The following is a 21,596-nucleotide window of genomic DNA, read 5'->3' as shown; positions in this document are numbered from 1 at the left end:
ATAGACAAGTATAACCCTTAGCAAGTTCGGCGTAATTTGGAATGAACCTCGTCAGAAAGTTTGCTTTCCCTTGGAGTTTCTGAATCTGAAGCAAATTTGAAGGTGGAGGCAAATCAATGATTGCCTGAACCTTACATGGGTCGAGACGAATCCCATCCTTTGAGACCACAAAGCCAAGTAAACGACAAAAAATGACACATTTGTGTGGATTGAGTCATATCTTGTAGTGTCGGCAACGTAGAAATATCGCTCTCACATGCTGCGGATGATCGGTCTGCTTTCGCGAACGAGTCAGAAGATCGTTGAGATATGGTTGAACGATGTTTTTCATGTCATGGAAGGCATAATTCATTGCCCTTTGAAATGTTTCCCATGTGTTCTTTAAACCAAAGGGTAGCTTACGATATGCAAATGTGCCCCACGGACAAATAAATGCAGCCTTTGACAGGTCCTATGGGCGGATATTTATTTGATTATACCTGGAAATTCCATCCATAAATGAAAAGATTTCACATCCACAACATTCATCAATTATCTGGTCAATGAATGTGTTGACATTATGATGCATGTGTTGTACTTGATGGCAACCAACTCGTAGAAGATCAACTCACTTATATATATCTAGATGAATCTACGGAATAGATATCACATGTGACAGAGTGCATGGGATGCTAGACAACTCAAAGGAATTAGATGACAGTTCTCAGGTTAAGCTTTGCCATCAAGTCCAAAGGGGGAGATTGTTGGCATTATGAGACAAGTGTTGTCCTTGATGGAAAATTAGACAGATGATAAATTATAGTGCAGCAAAGTTATTTTCAAGTTCACGCAATTTCATGCGGAGAAAAGTTTCTTTCATATGATGAAAATTTCACGCACTTTCATGCAGAGAAAAGTTTCTTTCATGTAGAGAAAAGTTCACGCACTTTAATGCAGAGAAAAGCTTCTTTCATGTAGAGAAAAATTCATGCACTTTCATGTAGAGAAAAGTTTCTTTCATGTAGAGAAAAGACCATGCACTTTCATGATTGGTTCATGGTATTAGTCCGACAGTTTTTGATCCTATGGTTTTGGTCCATGGTATTGCATCCAAAAGTGTTGATCCCAAGTATTGGGTCCATGGTATTGAATTGTTATGGTTTTTGGTCGGTGGTATTGTGAAATGCCTATGGCTATAAAAAGGAAAGGAGATCATTCGGCTGCACACTTATGGGTTGAATATCTTAAGGCGAGCTAGATGTGAAATAATTGTGATCGGTTGGTGAGTGATAGCTAGATCTGAGTGATAGATCTGAATGGGTCGAGATCTCCATGGCGTATGATCAGATCTATCGATCTGATAGTCTGGGGTATGCTTGAAGACTGAAAAACTATCTATACCCACAGGACCGCAAGTGCGACGCAATGAAGGTGTGGATACCACAGAGCAGAAGAGTGTGCAGGTGCGGATCTAGCCGCAGGACCGCAGGAGCGACACAGTGCAGTTGCGTATACCCACAAATCAGAAGAGTGTGTAGGTGCAGATGTAGCTGCAGGACTGTAGGTGTGACACGGTGTAGGTGCGGATATCCGTAGAGCAGAAGAGTGTGGAGGCGCGGATACCCACAGATAAGAAGACTGTGCAGGTGCGGATATCCGTATATCAGAAAGCAACACAGGCGTGGATGTTCGCAGATGTCTATTGGTGTTGTGGACCCTGCTTGAAATTTGTTTTAACTACCTTTGACTATTCTGCAGGGTTCTGGGTGCATAATTGATGTCTCGTTACTGGTATTGAGTTCTGATAACAACATGATTATGTTTAGCTTTAGTATTGATGGTTGAATGGATCAAGTTCTTAATGACTTATCTTTATGTGATCTGATGGACTAGATCTGGTTGCTAACTCACATATTATCCTTGTATATGTATTGAGTTGGTGTTTGGGTGATTCAGAAGATTTATTGATTATGTGCTTCAATGATATTAATGGGTCCAGTATGAAAATTGGATGAAACGTGGCCTTTCAGATTATGAGGTTGTGCTTCAGTGTATCCAGACTGAAAATTGATGAAACGTGGTACCTGGAGGAAGAAAGAGAAGGTTGTAGCTTTCAGTAGGTTGGAACCTATGTGCTAGTACATTAGCTAGTATAAGAGCCAAGGGGGTGGTAGCTCCCTTCTAGTAGCAGCTGGAAAACAAGAAAAGGTTGGATCATTTCAGCAGGCAGCAGCCTGCACAAAGGGGGTTGTAGCTCCCTTCCAGGAGAGTCTGGAGAACAAGAGAAGGTTGCAGCCTTCTGCAGGTAGAAGCCAGTGTACTGGTATAAATCTGCACCAATACAAAACTATTGTAAAACATATTTCTTATTAAAGAAGATTGAGACGACTTGCAGCAGGTGGTTTTCACCCACATTGGGTTTCAACCTTACATCATGGTGTTCATGTGTGCTTCTTGTGTGTGATGATCTTTTCTATTTTACTGCTCCAGTTTACTGCTCATATGGTTAATAATGTTCTGATGCACTCATTAGAGATCAACTAACTGAATCATATGTTTACTAGATATATACTTGTTGCATCACATATGAATCTTAATATGGAAAGAGAAAAGTTATATTGATCTGATAATACTGATTCACCGCCCCTCTCATTATTATTTCCAACAATTGGTATCAGAGCAGGTCCTTTGATAGAAGCTTGATCGCTTGAAGGAGATCCATGGAACAATGGGAAAGAAGCTTAAGAAGAAAGCACCTAAGAAGAAGAAGACATCTCAGAAAGTCTATGACAGTGGGGGGAGTGATTGGGGATTATGTGGAAGAAGCACTTCAGATTTAGAATCACTTCAGAATGAAGGTATGAATTTGTTATCCTCTCGTGATACAGGTATCTATCCATTTGGAAAAGATGAAAGTGATAGCGAAACAACTGAATTTTCTTTTATGGGTGAGCAAGAAAGATATCAAATAGAGGCATAATTTAAAAGGCTTACAGAAAAAATTAGAGATCAACAAGATCTATTTAACAAGAGGGAGTGTGTCCTCAAAGAAGAAGCTACCAAACTAAAAGCTAAACTAGAGGAAGGAAACAAGGTAAGGAAGTTATTCAAGGAAAAATATCAAAAGTTGCAAGATGAAGTAACATCACTAAGAGATGAATTCAATGAAAGAAGCACAACCATCAAGAAACTCAGAGATAGATCCAGTTACTATGGAAGTCTTGAAGCCACGATCCACTCGCTAAAAGAACATCTTGAAGAATCAAAGAAGGAGAATAAAGAACTACTCCAAGCTCATGAAAATAAAGTTCTTAAACTAAGACGTCAGTTGGAAGAAGAAAGAAATGCTGAAGAAAACGTGAAGAAGCAGTATCTTGAAAAGGAAGAGCAACATCAAGTTGACGTAAATATTCTAAAAGATAAATTAGAAGAAAAGGATAAACTGTTACAATTTCAAGATAGTACTAAAGTCTTGGATGATATTCTTAATAGTCAAAGGTCTCCTCCTATCAAAACTGGTCTTGGTTTTCATGAATCTATTGAAGGTGAATCTAGTTCACAAAGTAAGACAAGGGACTCTACTGCAAAATCTCATCATCAACCAAGGAAAGAAATTCTTCAAAGAAAATCTTTTACTCCTCCTATGAATAATGTTGAATGTTATGTATGTCATAATCTTGGACATGTTGTAGCCAGATGTAGAAGAAGAAGGGTTCAAGACCACCATGCAAAAAGATCATCACATTCAAGGTAATTTAATGGATATTTCTTTTCTTGCAATATGTTTGGTCACAGAGTTGTTGATTGCTATAGAAGAAATATGAGACATGTAAGATGTTACACATGTAACAAGCTTGGACATATAGCTAAGGAATGTAAGAAAAAAGTATGGGCACCATACCAAAAGGAGAAAAAATCATCATCACACTTGAAGATGTGGAAGAAGAAAGAAGTACAGTCAGAAAGAGGCGGCACAGCACAACATACAGACATAACAAAATCAGAGGGAGTCAGAAGTGTAAAAATCCAGTGTCCTAAATCTCATACGCAAGTTTCTTAAAGAGAAGTCACGTATATATGTGAGTTGGTTATGGCATAGTCATGTATATGATTGTTTGATGAAACGCAGTAGGGACAAAGGATCAGTTATGATTCAGTTTATTATTTGCATTGTTTGATAATGGTTACAATTTGCTGATGATGTGTGGAAATGACTTGATGGTTAGAAGTGTTTTGTTTCTAACTTGATAATGATGATGTCTTGATACTTCTTGTTGATATGCATGATCAGATCTGATAGTAAACAAGATGGCACAGGTTTATGGGGAGCATATGCTTTTAATGCATTGTTGGCATTATGGTTAATAGTCCTTGGTGATGATGCTTACATGGATAAATGATTCATCTTGCTATGATATGGTTATGAGTTGTTCAGATGATTCTTGGGGTTACATAGTTGATATTTAGATTAGATTTGTGGTTGATTCTCTAATGGTGCTTACATGGTGATCTTCATAAGGATAAGGAGAAGTACATAGTGTTGTTGGGAAAAGTATCCACTCGGAATGCCCCTATCCCACTCTAAGGTGTGATAGTGCCTTAGCAACAAACAAGGTAAACTAATTGAGTATTATTCTTTATGAAATGTAAATGAGGAGGAAGGATGTAACTAACCTGTGTCTTCCGCTAGTTTGTTGATCCAAATCACTCCTCCCTTCAGTAGCTCCTAGCTCCTTGCTCCTTCACCGGCCTAGCTTCACCGAATTCCTACAAGATCACAAGAGAGAGAAACTACACGAAGATATAGATATACATTCATAAAAAGCTCAAGATCAGATTAAGCTAAACATGTAAGCATATCAAAACATCATTGGTACACAGCATGTAGGAGAGACTCAAATAGTTTATTGATAGAATAAGAAAGTCCAAGAGGAGATACAACCAAGTGAGTTCTGATCTAGCATCTGCCTCCCAGCAAAGGAATCCCTTCCTCTACTCCAATAGAGCATAAATCACCCAATGTACTAATCTCAATCTCAAACCAACAGCAATTCTCTACAAAGTACAAAATTCCAGCCTCCTGAACCTCTGGGTGAGAGATCCATATATAGATGTAAGCAGAGAGGATGAGTCAACTTATGTTTTGACTTGTGGCTTCTCTCTGTGAGTTCTTCCTTCCACTTGGAGGTTGAGAGCCTCTTACTCATCACTAGTCGAATTCATTGAGGCAAGTGTCATTGGAGAAGATTCTGGAAGCTTCCAGGGTCTTTCCACCTCGTTGAATGAGTTTTCCATTTGTCATTTCCCGCTCAGCGCACCTTGGTAGTGCTTTTAGGTGCGTTCCAACGCACCCAGCTAGTGTACTGGGGTGCACTGCAACACAGGTAGCTAGAAGAGCTTCTGAATTGATCCTGAATTGACTGTTTTTGAGTTGTTTTTGGTGGAGAACTTCTGGGAGAAGATGTCATTGGTTGACCTTGTTCTTTTAGGGGCAGGAACAACTCTTTTAGGGACTTTGGATCCCTTGGATTATGGACATTTCATGCTCGATGCTGTAAGGCACAAAAAAGTCTATAACAGTTGCCCCCTAAAGTATGAGGCCGTTTATCGAGTGAAATGCTTTATTAGGAGGATCCGAAGTTCTTTCAATGCTGGGAGGAGACCTGTAATAAGATACAATACAATACATTATTTTTCATACTATTTTCATGATCTAGCTGAGGCAGGCATTCCCATGCTCAACTTTATAAATTCATTTTTTTGTACATAGGACAGACAATCGTCTGATGGTAGACTGATGATTTTGATGAAATCATCATCCTTTTGTTAGGATGATCATCTGTGCTGCAATGCTGTACATGTCAATGTCTTTATTTTTCCTGAATATATATTGCAGCCCGGATGGATGAAACTAGATCCGGGGTCTTCAATCTCGTCCGATATTCACTCTAAGTACAAGTCAATCCATGTGAGAAATGTTCTAAAGTCGAACATGGAAAGACATCGCTTGATTACCAGTCAATGATGTAAATCGTTAACAAGCGCGAGAGGAATCACCGATAATGATAATGACCCTCAAGGTACTGCAGTACAATTTACGTGGTGTGAATAAAGGACTTGGCGTCGAACACCACGCAAATGATTTTGATGGAGGTGAAAACTATCTGATGATATATGGTTCAGGGTGGCGGTCATGAAAGAATGAAGGATAATGTATGGCAGTGGACGGGACACGGTTGACTTCTCTCGATGACTTCGCTTGAACATATCCGCGACACTTATGTGATGGATTGGTAGCATTTACCCCAAAGGTGGATGGTATGGCGAGACCATGGTGATGTGACCGGTGAATGAAACAACCCAACCTGACTCAGGCACGGAGCGGAAGTGTCATGTTCAAGAGCGACTTGCTACCAATAAAGTTCTTTGAGTTTCTTCCCAATTTTTCCCCACTCATTGCCGACCAGTACCTCTTTATTTTTGTCAAGCTTGAGGAGGATAACATATGCTTGTTCTATAATTTGCCCTTCGGGCAAACCCATCGCTATGTTTTAACGAGCCTAGCGATAGTGAAACTCGTTCTCGCCTAAAGACAGGTTTGTCGCTATTAATGTTTTTTAACGAGTCTAACGACAAAGATAACTCGGTCATTTTCATTTTTAGAGAGTCTGAAAAGGTACGTAAAGTTAACTCCAAAAGTCCTTTTTCGTCATCTAATCCCTTAAGTCCGAAAAAAGTATAAAACAATATAGAAGGGATGAATTTTCGATAGTTTTAACGAGCTGAACAAAACAAGCACTTGAACTTTTTGTGCAATAATCCCTCAGGTCCAAAAAGATTAAAATCTAGAGGAGGGATAGCTCTTCCGGTCACTTTAACGAGCTGGAAGGCCAAAACTCGGCAATCTTTTCATATTTTACGAGTCAGATGAAAAGAGCTTAAAGAAGACTCGTCTTTTGAGGAACGAGTGATAAAAATGGGTAGCAGCTGATTCCAGGTAAGGGTTGGAATTTTCCAAGCATGGCAGTGTCACAAGGATGGCTAGTGAAATCACTCTTCGCAGCTGTTCCTCAAAATGGGTAAACAATCATATGGAGGTGAATGAACGGCAAAATGAAAAGTGGAGGTGACGGTGCAAACATGACCAAGGCTTTAATGGCTGATAATGTTACATTCACGGTGGTTATTTACCGGATGATAGTTCATTTTTTAACGAGCTTAAACGCGGGTTGAAACACTTGCTCAATCTTATGTTTATTTTTTAACGAGCATGAACTATGTGCTAAAACTGCTCGATCTTATGTTTATTTTTTAACGAGCATGAACTATGCGCTCAAATTGCTCGATTATCCAGTCATATGATAAGAATTTCTCACGTAAGATCCCATTTTTTATGGAGCTTGCGCCTTACAAAGCTATGCCCCGCATCCTTTCGTTATGCAAGTTCGAAAACGACTAATCCTATGAGTTTAAAGGGTTAGACCTACAGGTTCAAAGGGAGGACCTAAAAATTTAAAAAATAAATAGCTGCCCCTTGCTTGCACTCCAAAAGGGTTGCATGCCCCCAGGTATAAAACAGAGTTTCAAGGTTACCCCTACTTTAGTCTGATAAAACATTTGTTTCAGCGAGAGAGGCCTACCTCTTACAGGTCACCCAAAGATTGTTCTATTAATCTTTCAAACAAAACACTTCTTCGGAAATGTCTACCGAGATAGACAAAGGTGATTGACTCAGTTCTATCAACTCACATAACTTTGACAAGATAATCTTATTCTAGAACAACCCTTCTTCCAATCACGGACGGGGTACGGACTAGTCATATTCTCTCGCAGAAACCTACCCTATACCCAAAGTTTTCCTGCCGAAGTAGACCAGGACGCATGCCCCCTGGGTTCCAGTCATATCCTTCCGAATTACTCATGCTCATCGGGAGGACGGACCGTGGGTTGAGAAATTTCTTGCGTGAAGAGACCATTTAGGGACGATATATGACTATTTGCGATGCGTGATTCGGGAAATGAAAGCTGGTCCACGAGCTTGACCACTCTTCCTTCGTGCGGAAAACACATTACTCTAAAGAGTGAGGAGACGATGGCTCCCTTGCAATATATATAGTCTCGTCCAAGGAGTAGGTTATAATCCAAGGGTCCTTGAACGACCATCACGTTCATTTGAACGGTCTTCCCTTTCAATGTGATAGGCACATTGGGGAGGATCCCTAAAGGTCGACTGGTTCCTTTATCAAAGCCTGTCAGATTTCTCATTTCAGGCAAAAGCGCTGGCGAACCAAGCGCTTTCCAAGCAGTAGAGGAAAGGATACTCATAGATGCCCCCTCATCAATGATGGTGCCAGCCATGACCATTCTGTATATTTGGACGATAATTCTGAATGGTATGCTTGCTGGAAAACGGGGTTTGCCTAGTTGGTTCCAGTCGAAGGAGACAACTAGGTTGCTTGGTGGTGGGATCGAGTAGACGGCCGGGTATCGCTCTGACGAACTTCCTTCCTGCAATAAAGGAATTGAGGGATTGCCCCCGTGCTCGTTGGAGTCTGTGTTGATGAAGAGAATTTGGATGGTGTCATCTTTATCCTCTTCAGTGGCTGTATCATTCGAAGACAAAACCTTTGAAGGCAAGACCGGGTCAACTGCCGCCTCGACCTTTTGACTTTCATCGGATATGGATTCAGCTGGTTCATCTTCAATGACCGGCGCTTCAGCTGACCACTTGAGCGGGCCAGCTGGATTTTCAACTAACGAAGGACTCGGCAAGAGTTTTTTATATCCAGGAGGAAGTCGTAACAGTGAAACCGGACGATCATACAAAACTCTTTTTGCTTCGTCTAAGAAGGGACAACGGTGGATAGCATGATTGCCTTCGCACAGTCTACAGGGAGATCTAGCTCTCCCTTGTTGTCCAAGGACTTCACTTTCGCTAGTTGACGGTGTGCATTCAACCTGGCTATCAGAGGTTGATGCCACCGGATTGTGCAAATGGGGAGACCAGTCCCTTAGTATCCGAAGGATGCAGGGACAATCTCTGTGGAAATGGTCTCCCTTGCATATGACACATGGCGATTTAGGCCTAGTCAGTGCTGTGTGTGGATTTTTTTCAGACGACACTTGTTTTCCCCCAGTCGCTTTTGGCTCCTTCTTCTTCTTCTCTTTCTTCTTCTTTTCCTTATTCTCCTTAGGAACTTGGTTTTTTGTTTTACCAGTTTCGTCAAGCGAAGAGGAAGGAGGAGAGGAAGAATTAGAGGAAGTAGAAGGCTGGTGGGTAACTCTGGACTGGTCTAACTGTTGATTCGACTGTTCAGGAATAGTGGTGTTCTGCACGACATTGGTTGAGAAGAGCCAGACCGACAAGCCAATTGTCAGTCCTGGAAGTGACAATGTGGCCATATGGGGTGCACCAACATCTCCCCAAGAGGAGAAGGGACTAGGATTTACACCAAGGGGAATTCCTTGGTTGGTAGGCTCCATTTTCTCAACCTAAAGATCAACGCAGGAAAAAGGGTATGAATATTCTGTTTAAAATAAATTTTAACGACGCTTGGACACAACTTTCTTTTATAATTTTAAAGAGTCGAGAAAAAGCAAAAGATGACTCTAGTCTCCTTCGATGTTTTAACGAGCCCGAAGTGACAAATGCTCGGATGGACTTTTTCCGTTATAGAGTCTGAAGAAGGCCAAAAGGAACTGCTCTGGAGTTCTAGGTAGAGGGTGTTCCAAACTTTTCACAAAACCGCAGAATACTTTTTAAGGTACGGGCGGTCAATCTTCCCGAATGCTGTGTTCAGTGCATTGCGATTAGTAGGGCGACCGGCACGGCTTCCTAAGGATAAAGGTTTTATGCCTATAGGGGTCTCCCAATATATACTCGAAGGTACGTGGGAGCACAATCCATACTGGCGCTTATCGTCTCTCAAGAGGAATCACCCAACCATCAGCGAGATCGACAGTCACCAGGTTTTACGACGTCGGAACACGTCTCTAGCCTAGATCTCTATGTTGTGCGTTAAGTCACAAAGCATTGTTAAGTTCATTCAATTTATTTGAGGTTGATCTTTCTTAAAAGTTTGCCTTTTTGGATCACCATGAGATGTATGATACAATTCCTAAATGCGGTCTAAAGATGATAAGCAATCTTTTATATCTTTTCCACAATGAAAATCCTAGCTACAAGGGGAAAAGAAAGACACAATCTTTTCTCAAAGAGCATAGAGCACACTGTAATGCACTTTTCCCTAAATCAACATACAAACTGTCAAAATGCAAATGCACATATGCATGTATTTGTTTTCACTTTCTTAATATTGATGCCTAAAAAGAAAGTTGTTGTACAAATTTGAATTCGATTTCAAGTGAAAAACATAAACAAGCTCCTTTTTCGAAATCAAAAAGACGATTACGACACTTTATGATTTACTTGTTTCAACACTAGAAATGCATAAATTCAAACCAAACGACAAAAGTAAAAGCTTAATCAACTATGAACAGCAAACAAACTCACTCCTAAGATCAAAATGACACTTACGACAGGTCTAGATCTAAGGGCAACAATATGACTAGTTTACTTTTGTAATGGGAAACTGCAAATGATGTAACAAATACACAAAGAACAAACACAGTTTCTTTATACAACTGATGCAGAATTGAGGCAAGGAAAAGGGGTTTCAGATAGGTACACTGACTGATAACAGGCTGTAAAAAACAGAGATAAAACTGAGCAAAAGGAAGCAGGGAACCACAACTGCACAAGGCAAAGGCTGATCAGCGCACCCTCAGCACAGAGAAACTGAACTTCAGCGCAGGTATCCTTCACGGGACCTGCGTTGAAATGCAGAACCTCTTCACAGAGTCTACGCTGAAGCAGAAATGAGAATTGTTTCTGGGTTCTGGGTCACGGTTTGCAGTTTAATCTACAGTTTTTGGCCGGATAAAAGCTATCAATTAGGTACAATTAGAGGGATGATTTAAAGGAGGACTAAGATCTATCACAAAGGGCTGTTAGAGAACTTGTGGATCAGCTGTTCAGATCATAAAAACAAGCCCAGTGAGTGGACTAGAGTGGCAGATCTCTACTTTGCATTTGAAAATGGCAAATGCATTTCGATTCGGCACTCCTGAGTTTATGAGAAGAACAACAATAGAAACACAAATAAACTAACAAGATACGTTCCCCAGTGGAGTCGCCAATTTGATGTTGGGAAAAGTATCCATCTGGAATGCCCCTATCCCACTCTAAGGTGTGATAGTGCCTTAGCAACAAACAAGTTAAACTAATTGAGTATTCTTCTTTATGAAATGTAAATGAGGAGGAAGGATGTAACTAACCTGTGTCTTCCGCTAGTTTGTTGATCCAAATCACTCCTCTCTTCAGTAGCTCCTAGCTCCTTGCTCCTTCACCGGCCTAGCTTCACCGAATTCCTACAAGATCACAAGAGAGAGACTACACAAAGATATAGATATACATTCATAAAAAGCTCAAGATCAGATTAAGCTAAACATGTAAGCATAACAAAACATCATTGGTACACAGCATGTAGGAGAAACTCAAATAGTTTATTGATAGAATAAGAAAGTCCAAGAGGAGATACAACCAAGTGAGTTCTGATCCAGCATCTACCTCCCAGCAAAAGAATCCCTTCCTCTCCTCCAACAGAGCATAAATCACCCAATGTACTAATCTCAATCTCAAACCAACGGCAATTCTCTGCAAAGTACAAAATTCCAGCCTCCTGAACCTCTGGGTGAGAGATCCATATATAGATGTAAGCAGAGAGGATGAGTCAGCTTATGTTTTGACTTGTGGCTTCTCTCTGTCAGTTCTTGATTCCACTTGGAGGTTGAGAGCCTCTTACTCATCACTAGTCGAATTCATTGAGGCAAGTGTCATTGGAAAAGATTCTGGAAGCTTCCAGGGTCTTTCCACCTCGTTGAATGAGTTTGACATTTGTCATTTCCCACTCAGCGCACCATGGTAGTGCTTTTACGTGCGTTGCAATGCACCCAGCTAGTGTACTGGGTTGCACTGCAACGCAGGTAGCTAGAAGAGCTTCTGAATTGATCCTGAATTGACTGTTTTTGAGTTGTTTTTGGTGGAGAACTTCTGGGAGAAGCTGTCATTGGTTGACCTTGTTCCTTTAGGGGTAGGAACAACTCTTTTAGGGACTTTGGATCCCTTGGATTATGGAAATTTCATGCTCAATGCTGTAAGGCACAAAAAATTCTATAACACATAGCTTGAATTCACATCTTCTTTACTTGATGATGAGTCACTCATATGTTGTTGTCGTCATATGCATAACGATCATATATTAGAGTTATGATGCAGGATTCCTATTGTTCTTGGCACATATATGGATGAGGATTGTTGGTTGGATACATGGATGATTATTCAAAGTTGCATTGTTGGAGACATGATGATGATGAGTTCTTACCTATGTGATGATAGGTTGTTTCGTACATATGTTGATTGATGCAGATATTCCCAATTGATGTTACTTGGTTCATGCAGATCTAGATGGCTATGGTGTTTCTCACATATGATAGAATGTGAATGATTATGTTCAAAAGGATGAGTTGATACAGACATACCTTGATGATTCATGCACTAATACAAGTTGTTGGACTAGTTGTTGTTGACAAATGCTATGGAGTAGATCATACAGTGTCCTTGCTGATGTTTATCATGATCTTATTTAGGTGTTTGGTCTCTGGTATAAATGTCATGTACATCATTCGATGTAAGGGTCATATCAAGACTCATGATGTAAATAGTGTGTCTCTATCTATTGTAGTCATTTGATGAGATCTCTTCAGGTCATGTAACGGCCTATGTTGGTGTCCCCACTATGCCCGGGATGAATGAAGTTATTATCTTATGTTATCATATGTAAACTTTTGGTATATCACCATTGAGATGTGAGATAGATGTATGTATGAGTCTTTGGTGATAGGAAGGTCATTCTCTTATGTTATCATATGTAAACTTTTGGTATATCACCATTGTGATGGGAGATAGATGTATGTATGAGTCTTTGGTGATAGGAAGGTCATTTATGATGTATAGAGTCATGTTATTCTTGTAGAACATCATTTTGCAGAGCTTGCTTACAATAAGGGGGAGCATGAACAAGCATATTTCAGCAGAGCAGAGATTTCAGCATGTTCTCAGAAAGAGCATGGACAGATTGGTGCACCATGGCATATACAAAGGGGGAGCTCATTCAGAGATTTCAGCAGGTACTCAGGGGGAGTATGGACAACAAAGGAAGAGAATATCTTGGTCCGCCCTTTACCCTTGATGTCAAAGGGGGAGAGTGATTTGGTACTGTTGCCATCAAGTCCAAAGGGGGAGATTGTTGACATTATGATGCATGTGTTGTACTTGATGACAACCAACTCGTAAAAGATCAACTCACTTATATATATCTAGATGAATCTACAAAAGAGATATCACATGTGACAGAGTGCATGGGATGTCAGACAACTCAAAGGAATCAGATGACAGTTCTCAGGTTAAGCTTTGCCATCAAGTCCAAAGGGGGAGATTGTTGGCATTATGAGACAAGTGTTGTCCTTCATGGAAAATGACACAGATGATAAATTATAGTGCAGCAAAGTTATTTTCAAGTTCACGCGCTTTCATGCAGAGAAAAGTTTCTTTCATATGGTGAAAATTTCATGCACTTTCATGCAGAGAAAATTTTCTTTCATGTAGAGAAACGTTCACGCACTTTCATGCAGAGAAAAGTTTCTTTCATGTAGAGAAAAGTTCACACACTTTCATGCAGAGAAAAGTTTCTTTCATGTAGAGAAAAGATCACGCACTTTCATGATTGGTTCATGGTATTAGTCCGACAGTTTTTGATCCTATGTTTTTGGTCCGTGGTATTGCATCCAAAAGTGTTGATCCCATGTATTGGGTCCATGGTATTGAATTGTTATGGTTTTTGGTCCGTGGTATTGTGAAAGGCCTAAGGCTATAAAAAGGAAAGGAGATCATTTGGCTGCACACTTATGGGTTGAATATCTTAAGGTGAGCTAGATCTGAAATACTTGTGATCGGTTAGTGAGTGATAGCTAGATCTTAGTGATAGATCTAAATGGGTCGAGATCTCCATGGCGCATGATCAGATCTGTAGATCTAATATTCAGGGGTATGATTGAAGACTGAAAAACTATCTATACCCGCAGGACCGCAGGTGCGACGAAGTGAAGGTGCGGATACCCGCAAAGCAGAAGGGTGTGCAGGTGCGGATCTAGCTGCAGGACTGTAGGAGCGACACGGTGTAGATGTGTATACCCGCAGAGCGGAAGAGTGCGTAGGTGCGCATGTAGCCGTAGGACTGTAGGTACGACATGGTGTAGGTGCAGATACCCGTATAGTAGAAGAGTGTGCAGGTGCGAATACCCGCAAATAAGAAGACTGTGCAGGTGCGGATATCCACATATCAGAAAGAAGCACATCCGTGGATGTTCGAAGATGTCTATTGGTGAAGTTGCGGACCCTACTTGAAATTTGTTTTAACCACCTTTGACTATTCTGCAGGGTTCTGGGTGCATAATTGATGTCTGGTTACTGGTATTGAGTTCTAATAATAGCATGATTATGTTTAGCTTCAGTATTGATGGTTGAATGGATCAAATTCTTAATGACTTATCTTTATGTGATCTGATGGACTAGATCTGGTTGCTAACTCACATATTATCGTTGTATATGTATTGATCTGGTGTTTGGGTGATTCAGAAGATTAATTGATTATGTGCTTCAATGATATTAATGGGTCCAGTATAAAAATTGGATGAAACGTGGCCTTTCAGATTATGATGTTGTGCTTCAGTGTATCCAGTCTGAAAATTGATGAAACATGGTACATGTAGGAAGAAAGAGAAGCTTGTAGCCTTCGGTAGGTCGGCACCTACGTACTAGTACATCAGCTAGTATAAGAGCCAAGGGGGTGGTAGCTCCCTTCTAGTAGCAGCTGGAAAACAAGAAAAGGTTGGAGCATTTCAGCAGGCAGCAGCCTGCACAAAGGGGGTTTTAGCTCCTTTCCAGAAGAGTCTGGAGAACGAGAGAAGGTTGTAGCCTTCTGTAGGTAGAAGCTAGTGTACTGGTATAAGTCTGCACCAGTACATAACTATTGTAAAAGGTATTTCTTATTAAAGAAGATTGAGATGACTTGCAGCAGGTGGTTTTCACCCGCATTGGGTTTCCACCTTACATCATGGTGTTCATGTGTGCTTCTTATGTGTGATGATCTGTTCTATTTTACTGCTCCGGTTTACTACTCATATGGTTAATAATGTTCTGATGCAGTCATTAGAGATCAAATTACTGAATCATATGTTTACTGGATATATCTTTGTTGCATCACATATGAATCTTAATATGGAAAGAGAAAAGTTATATTTATCTAATAATACCGATTCACCCCCCCTCTCAGTATTGTTTCCAATAGAAGGGTGTAGGGTAGTTATCTTTCGGACAAGCTTGATTTACATCCCTATAATCGATGCACACTCTAATCGTTCCTTGTTTTTTCATTACAGGAATAATATTTGATACCCAATCGGTTAGAGGAACTAGGTAAATAAAACCAGCATGGAGAAGTTTTTCAACTTCTGCCTTGATGGCAACTGCTTTCTTAGGGCGCACCTGCCAGTCGTTGTCACACCGGTTTGACATCTGGATACATCTTAATTTCATGTTCAACTATGCTCAAGTCAATGCCTGGCATTTCATCATACGACCAAGCAAAGACATCTCTGAAATTGCGAAAAAGAGCATGATATATTTCCAGTTCTGAAGGAGAACATGATTTGCCGACATGAATATTCTCTACAACATTTGTTTTGGTCGAGATATTTATGGAGATAGTCTCTTCAATATTGGAAAAGTTTCGCTCGGAATCCATCGTGTTTACAGTATTTGATAGAAAATCAAAAATTGATGGATGATGAAGGTTAGTAGGAGTATCTTCCTTGTAATCCGGAGGATGGGAATGATGGTGGTAATATTCCCATGGTGCCCCATCAATCATCATTGACAGAACAATTCCTTCATTTGTATAATGTACTTGCAACCAAGGATCTGAAGGGGTACCATATTCCTTAGACCTATCTATCCAAACGCTTGATGAGAGTTGATTGGGTTTGCCTCCCATGCCAAAAACATTGATTCCTACAATATTTCTATGGGCTTGGAGGCAATACCTGCAGATGATCCATGTTAATATCGTTTTCAGAGATCTTTTGAATAGAAGATATCATATTGCAGGTTCCCACCATTGCCACTTCTGCCAGATTGATTGGAGGCGGTAGGGAAAAAGTCCCCATTAATATAGGGTCTTTTAGTAGGTCTACTATGATATTTTGAAGCGAATGAGGGCTTCCGTGGATCATCGGAATGCTTCCTGTAACTTGTGAACTGTTGGGGAGAAATGTTTGTGGGTAGATGATTATAATTCCTCCTTGGAAGGGAAATGAAATCTTCCTAAAGTAGGTCAAAAAAACAGCTACCATAGCATATATCCAGGGCCTTCCCAGTAGGATGTTGTAATTGAGGTTTCCGTCGATTACTTCAACATCTATTTCTACTATTTTGCCCCCCAGTTCAACTTCCAAGTTACTTAAAATCCCATATGGGGTGTATGTTTGTCCATTAAATGCTTTTAATGTCATCGAAGATAGCGACCGGGGTGGAGATCCTAAAGTTTTCTAGCAACTCATCGACATAATACATGTAGATTCTCCCTCATCAATAATTGTTCGATAAAAAATTTTGTTGAGGTCTTTCACTTGAATCTGGAAAGCTAGTTTAGCTGGTAACTGAGGGTCATATCCTTTGTGATTAAAGGACAGAAGATTGGAATCCGTTGGGTCAATCCCACCTATCGCTGATAATAAAGCCTACTTTTGGGAGGGGCAATTTTGCAGTACCTCAAGTGTTGAGATAGCGGATGGCGATTCGGCCAGATCCTCCACTATATTATAATGTTGTGCTGCTCTGGCACGAGGATTAAATGTCGATTTGTGTACTACTCCCTTTGGTGGCTTTATCATTAGTTCAGGAATGATCGGTGGCACAACTTCGGTCGAACTTTTTGTCGAACTACTAGGCTGATCATTAGCATTGTTGTCCGACAACTGTGGATTCCTGTAATCTTTATTCCTTATTGATATCAAAGCATCATTTTATTGCTTCGAAACTGACAACATTAGCACTTGGGACACGGAAGCATTATCACTAGCAACCAGATTTGTTCTTGGATTTGGAAATGGATCAGTCAATACCGACGAGGTTTTTGAATTCTTGAAGAATTTTATAAGCTCATCTTTATATGGACACTCTCTTGTCCAATGATCCTCATCACATATAAGGCATGGACGATTTGGTTTCCTATCTCCAGAAGGGTTTGTAGAAGATTTTTCACTGGACGAATCCTCCTGTTTCTTCTTCTTCCCTTTCCTTTTCTTCTTGCCTCCTAGTTGCTTGGTTTCTTTTCCTTTGTCAGTCGATACGGCATTTACTTCTGAGGCGAGAAGTTCTTCATTTTCATTTTGACCTGAAACTGTACGGGCCTTCTTCAGCATAGACTTTACGGTTTTCGTGCTAGTCATTCCTATCACACCGTCCCCGGCATGAGAGTCTTTGTTTGATTTAGGAGAGGGAGGAATGGAAAATTTCGGTCTAGGAGCATCAGGGATTTTATCGTAGAGTGTGCTAGACTAAGCATAGATCAAGTCTAGATATTGCGCACGAGAAATTACTTGCTCTTTAGTGACGACCCCTCCCTTTCCAACATCTTTTGTAATAGAAGGTAACAATGACTTAATAAACCGTTCGGCCAACAACTGATTAGGAACATATGTTTTTACCATTCTACGATGATGTCACCACTTGTGAATATGATCAGATATGTGAGTGGCCGTCGTTTGCTTGAAATTGGTAAGAAGCTCTGTTCCCATTTCATACCTTATGGGTAACTAAAAATGGGATAAAAAGGTTGTGGCTAGGGTGCTGAAGTTATCAAACGAAGCTCTAGGCAATTCGATATACCATTTTGTTGTTGGACCAGTTAATGTTAGGTGAAAGAGGTGAAGCCTAATCGAATCATCATTTAGAGTGTTAGAGGAACACCACAGATGAAAGGTCATCACATGATTTGATGGGTCTTCTCCCATATTTCCATTAAATTTAGGAATATCTGACGGAATTTTATGAGGAATCGCTGGCCACCAAGGGGCATAAGCAATTTGATTGTTTGTTAGCCGATTTAGATCTGGTAACTCTAAAGTTTCCATGAAGGGAACTGTTGATTCAGGTTCGGCGAAGCATACCCCAGGATAAGATGGGATTTCCTAAGTAGTGGGTCTTTGCATACCAGCATAGTGCATTTGATGCTGATAACTTTGGTAAGGTTGATGGGCATAACCATTATAAAATGGCTGATTTTGACTGTTTTGAATATATGGTTGCCCATTACTTGCAAAGACTTGGTGTTTAGATCCTTGGTAAACTCGTTGGAATTGTGGTTGTTGATATTGCACCAGCCATGGTTGTGAGACCATGTGCTGTTGTCCAATACTGGATGTTTGACCAAGATGAGGGGTAATGGTACCTGTTTGAGCCTGGTTCACTCCAGTTAAGGAGCCACTAATCGATGATTGTGGTGGTGCCTTAGAGACAAGGGGCTGTTGGATTGCGACCTGAGAGATTTGAGGTTGGCATACAATAGGTAATGCTTTTACTTGCGACACCATCAAAATAGCTGGTGTAGTGGGATATTTGACATAGGCAGACTTTGTTGCATTCAGTATAGAACTCTTGGTTGTTGAGGTAGTATTGGCATCCAACCACTGGATGTAATTCCAGCATAACCTAAATTCTGTTGCGAACTCTCGTATGTTTGACCTCTCGGAGGAGACAATGAAAGGGCATATTGCCCCCCATATGGCGGTAATCCAGTACTTAAGGTAATGACTTGCCTTTGAGGACCGGACTACCCAAATTGACACTGGGAAGGATCAATTTGATGAGACTCAACATAAGAGATTCCAGATATTATTCCGGACGAGCAAACGGGAACAGACCATACTGTTGAAACAGCCCCTAGATGGATTGCATCCAGCGATTGAGAGCTAGTTGCAACAGATGGTACACCGGAGAACATTGTCGGAGTAGCAGTAGGAAGTTCTACCACTGTTGTGTTAGATGACATAGTCCTAGATGTTGACGGTTGTTCAGAAATATCTAGTGTACCAAAATATTTCCTAGTGACTCTATAGGAACTTCTAATAACGGTAGAATAATTTTTTATGAAGAAGGATATAGAGTGATCCCAACTCCAAAATGCGATGGAGTACTAGATGGGGGATCCTCCACAATCTCTTCTATAGCAATCAAACCAAGTGGAAGAGGTAGACCATCAGGTCCGTAAAATATTTCTGGTGCCGAAGAAGGTATAGATTCTGTAGCGATAGATGTTTTGGGAATAACACCTTCCCAATTAGCTACAGATGGAGCCAATTCAGGAATAGAAGTGTTTACCTTCACACTAGGATCAATTCTACTGTCCTCTGGTGGCTGCAGAACTTCCTCTATAGAGGCAGGGATACCAGAAATGTTTGGAGTAACTGGAGTTTCCGAGGGCGTCGGAACACTTGTTCCAACCAGACTAGGGGACTTGGAACTGGTTAATTGAGTTCGCTTTGTCCGGATTAGTTTTGATTCTGGAGACAAAGATGGTTAACTCGTAAGTCTCCGTGAACGATGTGGTTTCAATTGACTTTCCTCCATGATTGTGGATTACTCGATCAACTAAAAATAAAGGGGAAAATGATTCTGAATTAAATGAATTTTAGATGCTTTGACACACCTTGTTTTTTCAATTTTTAAGAGTCGAGAAAAAGCAAAAGATGGCTCTATTCGCCTTCAATTCTTAATGAACATGAAGTGACAAGTGCTCAGAAGGACATTTTCTTTTAAGGAGTCTGAAAACGAATGAAAGAGACTACTCTGGAAATCTAGACAGAGGGATTACCAAACCAATCGCAAAACTGTAGAATACCTTTTACGGTACGGTAGTCAATCTTCCCGAATGTTGTGTTCAATGCATTGCGATCGATAGGGCGGCAGACACGGATTCCTATGGATAAAGGATATATCCTATTGTGGTCTCCCAATATATACTCGACGGTACGTGGGAGCACAAGTCCGTACTGGCACTTGTCATCTCAAAGAGGAGGAATCACCCAACCAACAATGAAAGCGACAGTTACTAGGCTTTACGACGCCGAAATACATCTCTATCCTAGACTTCTAGATGTTGTGCATTAGATTCCAAAGCGTTTTTATGTTCATTAAATTCATTTTACAGTTGATCTTTCTTAAGAAATTTTCCTTTCAAGTTCACCACATGATGTAGATATAAAATTCCTAAAATGCAATCTAAGATGATAAACAATCGTTTAATCTTCTTTTTGCAATGAAAATCCTAGCTACTAAAGAAAGAGAGACGATATTCTTTCATCATAGAGCAGAGAGCAAACACTAGATGCACTGTCCTAAATCAAACAAACAAGTAGTCTAAATGCAAATGCACATGCATGTATTTTTTCAACTTTCTTAATGTTTGAATGACAAGAAGAATGCTAAGTACAAATCCGAGTTATCATTTCAAGGCAACAGTACTAACAAATTTCTCTTCAAAAATGAAAGGAAGATAATAATGACACTTTGCTATTTTGAATTGAAAGCTGATTTTGACACTTGAAAAACTGCTAATTCAAATCAAATATAAGAGTAACTGTATAATCGAATATCAAGAAGAATAGAATTATTTTCTTTGACTGAAAAATACACTTGCGACACTCTCAAATAAAAAGACAATAGTTTGATTATGGTACTCTTTTGTAAAAGAGAACTGTAAATGGCACACAATACATAAAAACATTCACAATTCTTTGTACTATTGAGGTGGAATCATGCAAAACAAGGGAGTTTCTACAGTGGTATACTGATCACAGACATCAAAACTCTTGAATAAAGCTGAAGAGAGTGAACACAGAAACCAAAATCTGACTGCAGAAGAGGTCTTGTCTGATCATCGCACCTGCAACATAGGGAAAGTGCGATGCAGCGCACCTACTGCACACGTGAGGTGTGATGCATCCAGGTTCCTGAGAGGAGAAGGTGCGATGGTCCAGGGATGAGACTTCAACATGGTTTCAGGTCACAGTTTGCAGCTTAGTTCAGGGATTTAGGTCGAGCTAATGATGTTTAGTTAATATAAATCACAGGGGCTGATATAATGAGGTTACTAGAGCCACCACTAGGGCAATTAGAAGGTTTTCAAATCGATTGCTCAATTTATGAACAAAACCCAGAGATAGACTGAAGCAGCATTGATCTACATTGCACTTGCATAGCAAATTTAGTTTGAAGGCAAGCTGGCTTGACTTCAGGCTCTGTCTGTAAGTTTATAAAACAAACAAATATAGAAAAGAAAAAAATCTATTTTCTCCCTAGTGGAGTCGGCATTTTGTTATTGGGAAATCTAGTGTCCACTCGGAGCTGCTAGAACCACTAAGATTGGTAGCTATCTTAG

The sequence above is a fragment of the Pinus tabuliformis genome, chromosome 7, assembly GCF_031772625.1.
Source record: "Pinus tabuliformis cultivar Carrire ecotype Pingquan chromosome 7, CPIR1, whole genome shotgun sequence".
In the NCBI taxonomy this organism is placed as follows: Eukaryota; Viridiplantae; Streptophyta; class Pinopsida; order Pinales; family Pinaceae; genus Pinus; species Pinus tabuliformis.
The sequence above is the reverse complement of the archived record's forward strand: the minus strand, read 5'-3'. Positions refer to the sequence as shown.